Below are 13,057 nucleotides of genomic sequence, written 5' to 3'. Positions count from 1 at the left end.
CATTCTGATCACCTGGTCCACCCTAACTCATTCCAATTACCTGCTACCTGCTCTGCCCTGACTCCCACCAAAGCACTCACCCCAACATTCTCTTTAAATTAGCCAATCAGAATTAGTTTAGCCTGTGCGTCTAACCCTCGCCAACAGGGGAACAACACAGCAGCAGGGGCCATGTGCGTCAGGGGTAAGAACTCCTTCCCCTCCCTTGTCCAAGTGTGTGTTCACCATTGCTCCACCTGTAAGGGCACACTCTTCTATCGAAGTAACTTGCCTTGCTGAGAATTAAAAACAAAATTTTATATTTGAGTGCTATTCCTTTTGCAGCACCGAAACTTTATATGTAACAATTTGGGGGCTCGCCCATGATTGCATTCCCCTCCCAGGATGGTCTCTGGTTCTCTCTCGTGAGGAGGCTTGCCCCATCCCATTGTGGCGGCCTCAGGGGTGAGAAATCAAGACCCACCCAGTGCGAGGAATAACCTGAGCTCTCAGCAACGCGGAAAAAAATAAAAAATAAAAAACTGGCCAGCAACCTAGCTTAAAGGATCTTCACATACTGCAGCGACGACTCTGTGCACAGAACAAGGAAGGAGAAGCCGAGGGAGCCTGTAAAGTATTTCCTTGGTGGTCAGGACCAAGATAAGAAAGCCGCAAGGGGGAGGGGGGCAGTGAAGTACTCCTTAGTCGGGGTGGCTTACAGGTTAAAAAGAGGCGAGACATCCCCATTTCGGGGGATTGAACCTCACACAAACCTCCAGTAGTAGAAAAGGCAAGAAATTTCCAGTGGGGAAATTGAGCCTCACCCCAAAAGGTGGGAAATTTCCAGTAAGGGAAACTGAACCTTGAACCTTACCCCAAAACCATCAAGATGGGAAATACCCCAAGCAAGATAGGGAGCAAGGGAGATAAAGATGGTAACAAAGATATCCCCCCAGATAGCCCCCTAGGTCTCATGCTAAAACACTGGAAGGATAATGAAAGGACTAAACTTAGGAAAAAGCAACAAATGATAACAATATTGCTGTTTTATTTGGACTCAGGGACCCACCTTCAAACCCTCAATCTTCTGACCAAAGTTTGGGTCGAATGAGGATGTAAGTGCCAGCTTCTAATTTGATATGTTAATGGTAAAAGTCCAGTGTCTCAAGAAGAACTAGGCTATGACCTTTGTTGGAGGCAAAGACCTGCCCTCGTTTTTCCTTTAAAAACAATTAGGGAAGAACCCAATCTGGTACCTCAAAATGAAAAGTCAGAGGAGCCAGCTCTCACGCCTAAAAATTCCAGCGCATGGGATCCCTTAGACTATCTAACCCCGTTCAGTGTCCCCAATCTTTCCGCTCAGACAGCCACTGCTGCCACAGATCCCATTCCAAATTCCCCTACTCAACGTTATCCTTCCTCCTTATAACCCTGACTTTTAGGAATACCGTCCCATCAGCCTGTTCCCTCCCAACCTAAATACCCCTCTCTAAAAGGACTCCAGTGTGAAGTAGAACAATGTAAAAAAGATATTCAGAATTTCCCATTTCCCACCGTACCTAAGAGATCAGCCCCGACCTTCTTTCCTTTGAAAGAGGTACCACAAGGAAGTGGGGGCCATTGGCTTTTTAAATGCTCCCCTAACCAGTTCAGAAGTCCAGAATTTTAAAACGGTGCTTAAACCGCTACTGGATGACCCTTAAGGAATGGCAGACCAAATTGACAAATTCTTAGGACCTCAGTTGTACACTTGGGTTGAGTTAATGTCCATCTTGGGCATCCTCTTTTCAGGGGAAGAAAGAGAAGCTCTACTCCCGCTGGTCCCTCCCCTAGAGGAAGGGGAAGGAGAGGGGAGAACAGCAGCATAAGCAGCTGGCAGAGGCAGGGAAAGAACAGCAGAGAGGGGAGAGAGAGAGAGAGAAAAGAGAAAGAGGGTAAAGAGAGAGAGGCAGAGAGAGAAAGAGAGGAAAAAACAGAAAAAGAGGGAGTCAGAGACAGAGTGAGAGAGACAGAGAGAGAGAAAGAGACAGAGAGACAAAGAGGGAGTCAGACAGAAAGAGAGAGACAGAAACGCAAAGAGAGAGAGAGATAGAAGTAGTAAAGAGAAAACAGTGTACCCTATTCCTTTAAAAGCCAGGATAAATTAAAAACCTGTAATTGATAATTGAAGGTCTTCTCCGTGACCCTATAACACTCCAATACCACCTTGTTGTCAGTGTAAATGAGGGTGTAGCCGAAAAGCACTGAAGCCACTTACAACCTGTAGCTTTCCTATCAAAAATCCTTAACCCAGTAACCCGCAGATGGCCCAAATTCATTTAATCTGTAGCAGCAACTGCTTCGCTAGCAGAAGAAAGTAGTCCAGCACTCTGCGGGTCAGCCCCTGAGGGCCATCCAGCTTCCGTCTCCCAACACTAAGTTCACTTCGTGTCTCTCACGACAGGGAGGAAACTTAGCATTCCTTGGAGACCTGAAGGGATGCAGTGAGCTTAAGAATTTTCAACAGCTTATCAATCAGTCAGCCCTTGTTCATCCCCGAGCAGATGTGTGGTGGTATTGTGGTGGACCTTTACTGGACACTCTGCCAAATAACTAAAGTGGCACTTGTGCTTTAGTCCAATTGGCTATCCCTTTCACCCTGGCATTTCATCAACCAGAGGAAGGAAAAATAAGACATTGTAAAGCAAGAGAAGCCCCTTATGGGTCTTTCGACTCTCACGTCTAGACACAATTAGAGTCCCACAGGGAATACTAGATCAATTTAAAACCCAAAATCAAATAGCTGCAGGATTTGAGTCAATATTTTGGTGGGTGACAATAAAAATGTAGATTGGATAAACTACATCTATTACAACCAGCAGCGATTTATTAACTACACTAGAGATGCTGTTAAAGGAATAGCTGAACAATTAGGGGCTACTAATCAGATGGCTTGGCAAAATAAGATAGCCTTAGACTATCTTATTTATTAGCAGAAAGAGCAGGAGTTTGTGTCATGATTAAAACTCAATGTTGCACCTTTATCCCAAACAACAGTGTTCCTAATGGAAGTATAACAAAGGCATTGCAAGGTCTGACTGCTCTATCCAATGAGTTAGCCAGCAACTCAAGGGTAAATGACCCCTTTACAGGATGGCTAGAAAAGTAGTTCAGTAAATGGAAAGGAATAATAGCCTCAATTCTTATTTCCCTCACTGCCGTAATAGGTAATTATTCTTGTCAGGTGCTGTGTCATACCATGCATCCGTAAGTTGATGCAGAGGCTCATAAAAACAGCACTTACTAAAACCTCCCTCAACTATCCTCCATCTTATCCAGAGAAGCTTCTTCTTTTGGAAAATCAAGCAAATGAACTAAGCCAAGACTTGCAAAAAAGTTTGAAAAGAAAGCTGTAAGGAAATACAAGGGGAGGGATTGTTAGATATGAGTTCTAAATTTGTTTTCAAAGAATTAATATGTCAGTATGTTCAATTCTTTGCCTTCTACTTTTAAACTTAACTTCCTCATAAAGCAACCTTTTTTGATTTCCTCCTCCACCCTGACTCATTCCGATCATCTGCTCCACCCTAACTCATTCCAATTACCTGCTACCTGCTCTGCCCTGACTCCCGCCAAAGCACTCACCCTGTCATTCTCTTTAAGTTAGCCAATCGGAATTAGTTTAGCCTGTGCGGTCTAACCCTAGCCAACAGGGAAATGACACAGCAGCAGGGGCCACGTGCGTCAGGGATAAGAACCCCTTCCCCTCCCTTGTCCAAGTGTGCGCTCACCACTGCTCCATCTGTAAGGGCGCGCCCTTCTATAGAAGTAACTTGCCTTGCTGAGAATTAAAAAGAAAATTTTATATTCGACTGCTATTTCTTTTGTGGCACCAAAACTTTATATGTAACAGTTGTTTCCCATAACCCATGGTTCCCCGAAGAAGGTACACTAGACATAGAGCTCTGGAAACCAGTTGGGAGAAATCTTAAACAACGTCATGTAGAAGGGCAATGGGTCCCAGTAACATCTCTAATGTTATAGGCCTTAGTCAGGGCTGCTTTGGTCCTGCTATACACAGAAGTGCCTAAAAAGGGTGGGGAAGAGGAACCGTCACCTACCTTACCGACTCCATCTCCCTCAGCCCCGCCATTAACAGGCAAAAACAACAAAAAGGAAATGGAGGTTTTTCCTGAGTCCCCTCCTCCAATAAATTGGAAAAAAGACAAGGGATATGCTACAGCTATGGGATCCTGTCTCAGGCAAGCAGCATTAGAAGGGGAGCTCTTAGCCTGCCCGGTAATGCAAGATCAACAAGGCAGTCAGGTACATGAACCCATTTATTTTAAAGCTTATAAAGAGATTAAAAAAAAGCATTAGAAAGAATGGAGCCGCTAGCCCATTTACAAGAGGTTTGAGGTCACTCTGCAGACCTCTTTCTAATAATGGCCAGTGGTATTATTCCTCCCCTACCCTTAACATGGCTCTCTCCAGATCCAATCTGGGTAGAGCAGTGGCCTTTACAGGGAGAGAAATTACAAAGAGCCCATGAATTAGCTGAGGAGCAATTACAAGCTGGCCATATAGAACTGTCAAACAGCCCTCAGAATTCACCCATTTTCGTCATTCCCAAAAGGTCTGGCAAATGGAGACTTCTTCATGACTTACAGGCTATTAATGCTAATTTGCAACCCATGGGGCCTCAACAGGGCCTCCCTTCCCCCACAGCGATTCCTCAAGATTGGCCTTTAGCCGTTATTGACTTAAAAGACCGCTTTTATACTATTCCCCTTGCAGAACAGGACAGAGAAAAATTTGCATTTACCATACCAGCTATCAATAATGAAAGGCCAGCTTGCTGACTTCATTGGAAAGTGTTTCCTCAAGGGATGCTAAATAAATAGTCCTACCATGTGTCAGCATCATGTCATGAAGCTTTGCTCCCTAGTAGAAAAAGTTTCTAATTGCAAGATTATTCATTTTATAGATGATACTTTACTAGCAGCCCCAACAAAGCCAGTATTTTTAAGTTTATATGCCTCTGTCATAAAGAACACACAGTTAAGAAATTTAAACATAGCATCTAAAAATGTGCAAATGTCCTCTCCTTGGAAATATCTTGGATACATGCTAACTTCCCGGTCAATAAGACTTCAAAAGGTTAAATTAAATACTAGCAACTTATACACCTTAAATGATTATCAAAAATTATTGGGCAATATTAATTGGCTTCGTCCCACCTTGGGCATGACTACTGATAAGCTGCAAAACCTGTTTTCCATCCTAAAGGGCAATACAGCCCCAGACTCTCCCAGGTATTTAACTCCTGCAGCAAAAAGGGAAATTGAGGAAATAGAGCAAGCTATTTCTCAGAGGCAACTAAATCGCATAGACCCAAACTATTCAGTTCAATTGTTTGTTTTTCCTACTAAACACTCCCCGACAGGGTTAATAGGACAAATGGCCCCAGGGCTATGCTTCCTAGAATGGGTTTTTTGCTCACATACCTGGACTAAAACACTATCTCCCTATATCCAGCTAGTTAATAAAGTCATCTATACAAGCCGCAGACAATGCAATCGGTCGCTAGGTTATGACCCTGATGTCATAGAATTCTTTTAAGTAAAAAGCAATTCAAAGCAGTATTGCCCTTATCTCTAGACCTGCAAATAGCACTTTCTGATTATACAGGCCATATAGAGCATGCCCTTCCTGCTGACAAACTTAATTCAGTTCTTATCTCATACTCCTGTAGTTGTGCTTACAAAAGTAGTTCACTCCCCCATACCCAAAGCTTTAATGCTTTTTACTGACGGTTCTGGTAAAAATGGAAAAGTGGCAATTTGGTAGAAACCACATAATTCCCTTACTCATTCTGGATTTACTAGCACTCAGAGAGCTAAGGTTGGAGCCTTAATACTGGCACTGGAAACTTTTTCTGCTCAGCCCATCAATATTGTTAGTGACCTTGCTTACTCTGTTTATTTATTGCAGAACCTTGAAACAGCCCTCAAGTCCATTCTCGAGCCCACCCTGTGTGCACTTTTTCTTTGACTTCAGCAATGGCTGGATCAACGTACACATCCTATTTTTATCACACATATTCGAGCCCACAGCTCACTGCCCAGCCCATTGGCTTATGGCAATGAACAAGCAGATCTGCAAGTTATGACGTCACTGCTTGACCAAGCCACCCAATTGCATCAATTTTTCCACCAAAATTGGAGAAATTTAACTAAACAATTTAAACTCACCCAAAGGCTAGCTAAAGAAATTATCCTGCAATGCCCAGATTGCCAGCTCACAGGCACCTCCCCTCCTTCAACAGGTGTTAACCCTAGAGGACGTCACCGCCCCTCCTTCAACAGGTGTTAACTCTAGAGGACTAGAACCTAATCAGTTATGGCAAACAGATGTTACTCACGTCCCTAAATTTAGAAAACAAAGATATGTACATGTATCCATTGACGCCAATTCTCACTTAATTAGTGCACATACTTTTCCTGGAGAGTCCACCCGATATATTATTAAACATCTTCTCTTAACTTTTGTGTTTATAGGGCGGCTCACAAAAATTAAAACTGATAATGGTCTGACTTATGCCAGCTCACAGTTTCAACAATTTTGTCACACGTGGAACATCCAACATTCCACAGGCATCCCGTATAACCCCCAAGGACAGGCCATGGTAGAACATACCCATTCCACTGTTAAAAATATGCTCAAAAAAACAAAAAAGGGGGAATATGGGTAAGAACCTGGCAACACTACTGGCACAAGCCTTATTTACCCTTAATTTTTAAAATTTAGACGATAAATTTCAATCAGCCATAGAAAAGCACTTTGCTAAAACCTCTCAAGACATAAAACCTGCAGTTTAATGGAAAAATGTAAATAGTAATTTATGGTGTGGTCCAAATGATTTGCTTACATGGGAAAGAGGATATGCTTGTGTTCACACCCCCTCAGGTCCTCTCTGGATTCTAGCACGACACATCAAATCATGCCATGGTGTGGCTAGGACCCAACCCGGTACCAGAAATGAAGGAAATGTCCCTGCAGGACCCGCAGTCCCGGACGACGCGGCTTCCTAGGATGACACAAGCCCCGGACTTTACCTGGGGGATGATGAAGAAGACAACTCAGGAGGCTGAGCGAATCCTGCTCCAGACACAGACACCATTCACTCCACATAATTTGTTCCTTGCTATGCCTTCTGTTGTACATTGCAACTCTCATAGGGTATTAACCCTTCTTATTCTCTCACTCTGCCTGCAAACTGCACCTGCTACTCTCTATTGGGCTCATCTCTTAGATCTGCTTTTCTTTTGCCCTGTTACTTGAGCAAACACCCCCTTCCCAACCTCTAATAACATAACTGCTTGGCTTAGATCTGCTTTTCTTTTGCCCTTTTACTTGGGCAGACACTCCCTTCCCAACCTCTAATAACGTAACTTTTTGGCTAGGAGGGATTGACTTACCCCCAGTGGGGTCCCTCATTAACGTCACACATTAGATTAAGATGCCAGGTAACACTATATATCACTCCACTATCCTCCCACTGTGCATTAGTTATAAAAGTTCCAACCCTTACTGTGTACCTGCCCAAACTCAAGTATGGCTACATCATGGCAAAGGAAATGCCTTAACATTCTTGGTTGCAGATAGCCTCAAACTGGGCAATGCAACCAATGCCACTTTCCCCAACATTCCTTCCTGTGCTAAAGAACATAGCCAGGAAAGTAACAGATTCCACTTTGGCTGGGAGGTCTGCCATGGTGGACAAGCCCGTAGACTCCACTTAGGCTATTATAACATCTTAGACTGGAGCCCCCACTGACACTTGCAGAGCAACCATACTGATGTCCTCATTCATCGTGGCATCAATCACGGTTTTGTAGCCACGTTGCATTCCCCTATAATTTGGGCCGATGGAGGGACAGGATATCCCAGATCCCAAGTAGAGTCCATGCCACCCCAAGACACTTTATGGTGCCTGGGACATCTTAGCATCTCCCTTTACACCTGGTATGGGACATACCATAATTCCAGTAACAACTATACTGTGACCTTTATTCATAATCACACAGATCAGTGCCTGATTTGCACTACCCATCCATATGTTTTCCTTATGGGAACCAGTATTTCCATTACACCCCAAAACTCCATGTTTGTGACCCGAGTGCAGGGACAGGTTTGGTTTGCCTCATGAATCACTAATTATATCTAGTTTAAGTATTACTAGTATCATGGTATTAAGGAGACAATCTGAAGCATTCCTACCAATTTGACACGTGATTGGCAAGATTCCTCTGTTCTTGCCACCTGAGAACATGCCCTGTCCCAGGTCAGACCCAAAAGATTCATAGACACACTTATAAAACCTTTATAGTCTCAGCCATAGTCATCTTAGCAACTGCTAGTGTTGCTGTGGCCTCTATTACTGAATCAGTACAAACAGCTACCTTTGTAGATAACTTGGCCAAAAATGTGTCTAATGAACTTCTCTTACAGCAGGGTACAGATCAAAAGATTCTTGCACGCCTGCAAGCCCCTAAGGCTGCCTTAGAATATAGAGGGGAGCAGCAAGATGCACTGGCATTCCGACAGCACTTAAACTGTGACTGGGAGCATAAGCATATCTGTGTCACCTCTCTACCTTGGAATCAATCAATACATAGTTGGGATGAGGTGAAACAACACCCCTGGGGAACCTTACATGATAATTTAACAGCAGACGTAAGGCAGCTTAAAACTAAAATTCTAGAATCCCTAAACACCATAGATCTATATAAGCCCAACAAACAGCCATACGGAAGGATGTGAGATAACATCTCTCCTGGATAGACCCCCACTCCTGGGGGTCACTCCTTGCTTGGAAAAGAATGTTACTGATTATACTCATGTTTGTCTTATGTTATTTACTAACTCTAGGATGCAAAGCCGGAAAACGAGTTATAACCACTATGCCTAACAAACCTGCTGCTGCACACATCTGTACTCTTCAATTAACAAAACCTGATGCAAAAAACAGAAAAGGAAGGGGGAGATGTAGGAGATCAGTCAGGGTGGTGGGAGAAGTTATAAAAATTATAGGGAAAGATGCAAACCTTCTTGGAAGGCTGGGAGGTTTTGCAAAAGCTTCAAGAGGATTTAGCTGAAGGCAGTTAAATTCTCTTAAGAGCAAGGGTTAGATAACAAGGGAATGTAAAGGAACTTATCTAGATAAACTTGTTTACTCTTGTCTCCAGAAACGAATCTTTGATCATTCGTGTGCAGGACTGCTCTCCACTTGGTGGGTCGACAATGTTAATTACCCACAAATTGTGTTTGCTCCAAGCCTTTCTCATTAAATCTGTACTAAATAAACACGAGCATCTCTGGCTTATCAGGGCGGCTAACTCTCTTTGGCCCTAGTGCCAGCAGCCCCCTAGCCCACTCCTTCACTGGATATCCATGTCTGAGAACTTCTTTCATCTATCGCTCGGCCAGGGTCTGCAGGTCAGACCTAACAAGTGATTACTTCTTTTTTATTTTTTCCCATACCTAACATTTCAACAATGTCGACAGTATCTTCAGGAGTAGATTCCAAATCAAGAAACTACTTTCTTTGCTCATCCCAAGAAACAACTCCTCAGCCATTGATGTTTTATCATGAGACTGCAGCAATTCAGACACATCTTCAGACTCCATTACTAATTCTAGTTCTCTTGTTATTTTCACCAATTCTGCAATTCCTTCTTCCACTAAAGCCTTGAACCCCTCAAAGTTATCCATGAGGGATGGAATCAACTTCTAGGCTGCTGCTAATGTTGATATTTTGACTTCCTCCTATGAATCATGAATGTTCTTATGGCGTCTGGAATGGTGACTGCTTTCCAGAAGGTATTCAATTTACTTTGCTCAGAGCCATCAGAGGAATCACGTTTTATGGCAGCTAGTCTTTTTTATTTATTATTTATTTTTTTGAGATGGAGTCTTGCTTTGTCGCCCAGGATGGAGCGCAATGGTGTGATCTCAGCTCACTGCAACCTCCGCCTCCCAGGTTCAAGTGATTTTCCTGCCTCAGCCTCCTGAGTAGCCGGGATTACAGGCACCTGCCACCATGTCCAGCTAATTTTTGTATTTTTAGTACAGACGAGATTTCACCGCAGACAGGGTTTCACCATGTTGGCCAGGCTGGTCTTGAACTCCTGACCTTGGGTGATCTGCCATGTTGGCTTCCCAAAGTGCTGGGATTATAGGCGTGAGCCACCACGCCCAGCCTATGGCAGCTACAGTCTTAAGAAATGACTTAAATAATACGACTTGAAAGTAAAAAATTACTCCTCGATCCATGGGCTGCAGAATGGTTATTGTGTTAGCAGGCAGAAAAATAACATTAATCTCCTTGTACATCTCCATCAGAACCAACGGGGGACCAAGTGCATTGTCCATGAGCAGTAATATTTTAAAAAGAATCTTTTTTCTGACCAGTAGGTCTCAACAGTGGGCTTCAAATATTTAGCATACCACATAAACAGATGTGCTGTGTGATGGTTAATACTGAGTGTCAACTTGACTGGATTAAAGAATGAAAAGTATTGATCCTGGGTGTGTCTGTGAAGGTATTGCCAAAGGAGATTAACATTTGAGTCAGTGGGCTGGGGAAGGCAGATCCACCCTTAATCTGAGTGGGCATAATCTAATCAGCTCTCAGGGAATATAAAGTAGGCAGAAAAACGTGAAAAGGAGAGACTGGACTAGCCTCCCAGCCTACATCCTTCTCCTGTGCTGGATGCTTCCTGCCTTCAAACATTGGACTCCAGGTTCTTCGGTTTTGAGACTCAAACTGGCTCTCCCTGCTCCTTAAGCTTGCAGACAGCCTATTGTGGGACCTTGTGATGTTTAAGTTAATACTTAATAAACTCATATATATATATATATATATATATCCTATTAATTCTGTCCCTCTAGGGAACCCTGACTAATACATGCTATCATCCAGGCTTTGTTGTTTCATTTCCAGAACATGTAGAATAGCTTTAGCATAATTCTTAAGGGCCCTAGCATTTTCAGAATGATACAAGAGCATTGGCTTCAACTTAAAGTCACCCACTGCGTTAGCTTCTGACAAGAACAGCCTGTCCTCTGAAGCTGTGAAACCAGGAATTAACTTCTCCTCTCTAGGCTATGAAAGCCCTAGATGGCATCTTCTTCAAATAGAAGGCTATTCTGTCTACATGGAAAATCTGTTATTTAGTATAGCCACCTTCATCAATGATCTTAGCTAGATCTTCTGGGTAACTTGCTGCAGCTTCTGCATCAGCACTTGTTGCCTCTCCTTGCACCTTCATGTTATGGAGACAGCTTCTTTCCCCAAACTTCATGAACCAAGCTCTCTGCTAGCTTCAAGCTTTTCTTCTGCAGCTTCCTCACGTCTCTCAGCCTTTCCAGAACTGAAGAGTTAAGGTCTTGCTCTGTATTGGGCTTTGGCTTAAGGGAAGCTTGTGGCTGCTTTGATCTTCTCTCCAGAGCACTACAACTTTTTCCTTATCGGCAATAAGGTTGTTGCACTTTCTTATCATTTGCGTGTCCACTGGAGTAGCACTGTTAGTTTTCTCCAAGAACTTTTTCTTTGCATTCACAACTTGGCTATCTGTGATGCAAGAAGCCTACCTTTGGCCTATCTCAGCTTTCGACATGTCTCCCTCACTAGGCTTTATCATGTCTAGTTTGATTTAAAGTGAGAAATGTGGGACTCTCTCTTTCACTTAAACACTCAGAGGCCATTGTAGGGTTATTAACTGGCCTAATTTCAATATTATTGTGTCTCAGGGAATAGGGAGTCCCAAGGAGAGGGAGAGGGAGGAATGACCGGTGTGTGGAGCAGTCAGAACACACATTTATTGATTGAGTTTGCTGTTTTATATGGGTGTGGTTCATGGTGTCCCAAAACAACTACAATGGTAACATCAAAAATCACTGATGACAGATTACCATAACAGATAAAATAACGAAAAAGTCTGGAATATTGTGAGGATTACCAAAATGTGACACAGAGAAATGAAATGAGCACACATTGTTAGAAAAATGGTTTTGATAGACTTGCTTGATGCAGGGTTGTCACAAACCTTCAATTTTTAAACAAATGCAGTATCTGCAAAGTTTAATAAAGCAAAGTGTAGTAAAACAAGGTATGCCTGTATCTTAGCTAAGAGAAACACTGATGTCTGAGATTGAATCTAGGTAGACAGTAATGAACTACTGGAAGAACTACTATTACATCTATTAATACTACCACCAACTCCACAACTACAACTACTACAATTAACATTATTAATACACACTTAGTGCTTGCTAGTACCAGACACCGCTCTAAGGGCACTGCAGATATATTAATTCACTTGTCAAAAACATCTTCTCAGATGGGTATTATGATTATACTCATTTTAAAGACAAGGAAACTGAGGCGCAAAGAGGTTGAGCAACTTACTGAAAGTCATTCAGCTAGTAAGAAGCTGAGTCAGGAGTCAACCCAGGCAGATGGGTTTAGAGTGTGACTTCTTTTTTTTTTCTTTTTGAGAGGAGTCTCACTCTGTCACCCCAGGCTGGAGTGCAATGGCGCGATCTTGGCTCACTGCAACTTCCGCCTCCCAGATTCAAGCAATTCTCCTGCCTCAGCCTCCCTAGTAGCTGAGATTACAGGTGCGTGCCACCACGCATGGCTAATTTTTTGTATTTTTAGTAGAGACGGGGTTTCACCGTGTTAGTCAGGATGATCTCGAACTCCTGACCCCGTGATCTGCCTTCCTCGGCCTCCCAAAGTGCTGGGATTACAGGCGTGAGCTACTGCACCTGGCCAAGAGTATGACTTCTTAAACACAACTATATCATACTGCCAAGGACATCTCCATGACTACAAGTAAAAGATAATCTTAAAAAATTTTCACTCTGGCATTTAAACAAAACCCATTACCTTTCACTTTCATTAAAGACCTTCAAAAACTTTACAAACCTGTGTAGGAGATAATATCCATTTGAACTACCAATATACAAGAAGAGGAGTACTGGATGTGTTATTTGGATTTAAAAAGTTAAATGAATAAGCAAAATGCTA

General features: G+C 42.9%; 1 protein-coding gene across 1 annotated transcript in view; it reads right to left on the bottom strand.

The window, feature by feature from the left end:
- Window positions 1-13,057, bottom strand: part of PSMD1 (proteasome 26S subunit, non-ATPase 1) — a gene marked incomplete at its 5' end in the record, with an annotated part of 115,477 nt that overhangs the window by 71,967 nt on the left and 30,453 nt on the right.

This window comes from Pongo abelii, chromosome 11 (assembly GCF_028885655.2).
Source record: "Pongo abelii isolate AG06213 chromosome 11, NHGRI_mPonAbe1-v2.0_pri, whole genome shotgun sequence".
NCBI lineage: Eukaryota > Metazoa > Chordata > Mammalia > Primates > Hominidae > Pongo > Pongo abelii.
Note: the sequence above shows the minus strand (reverse complement) of the source record. Positions and strands in the feature narration are given on the sequence as shown.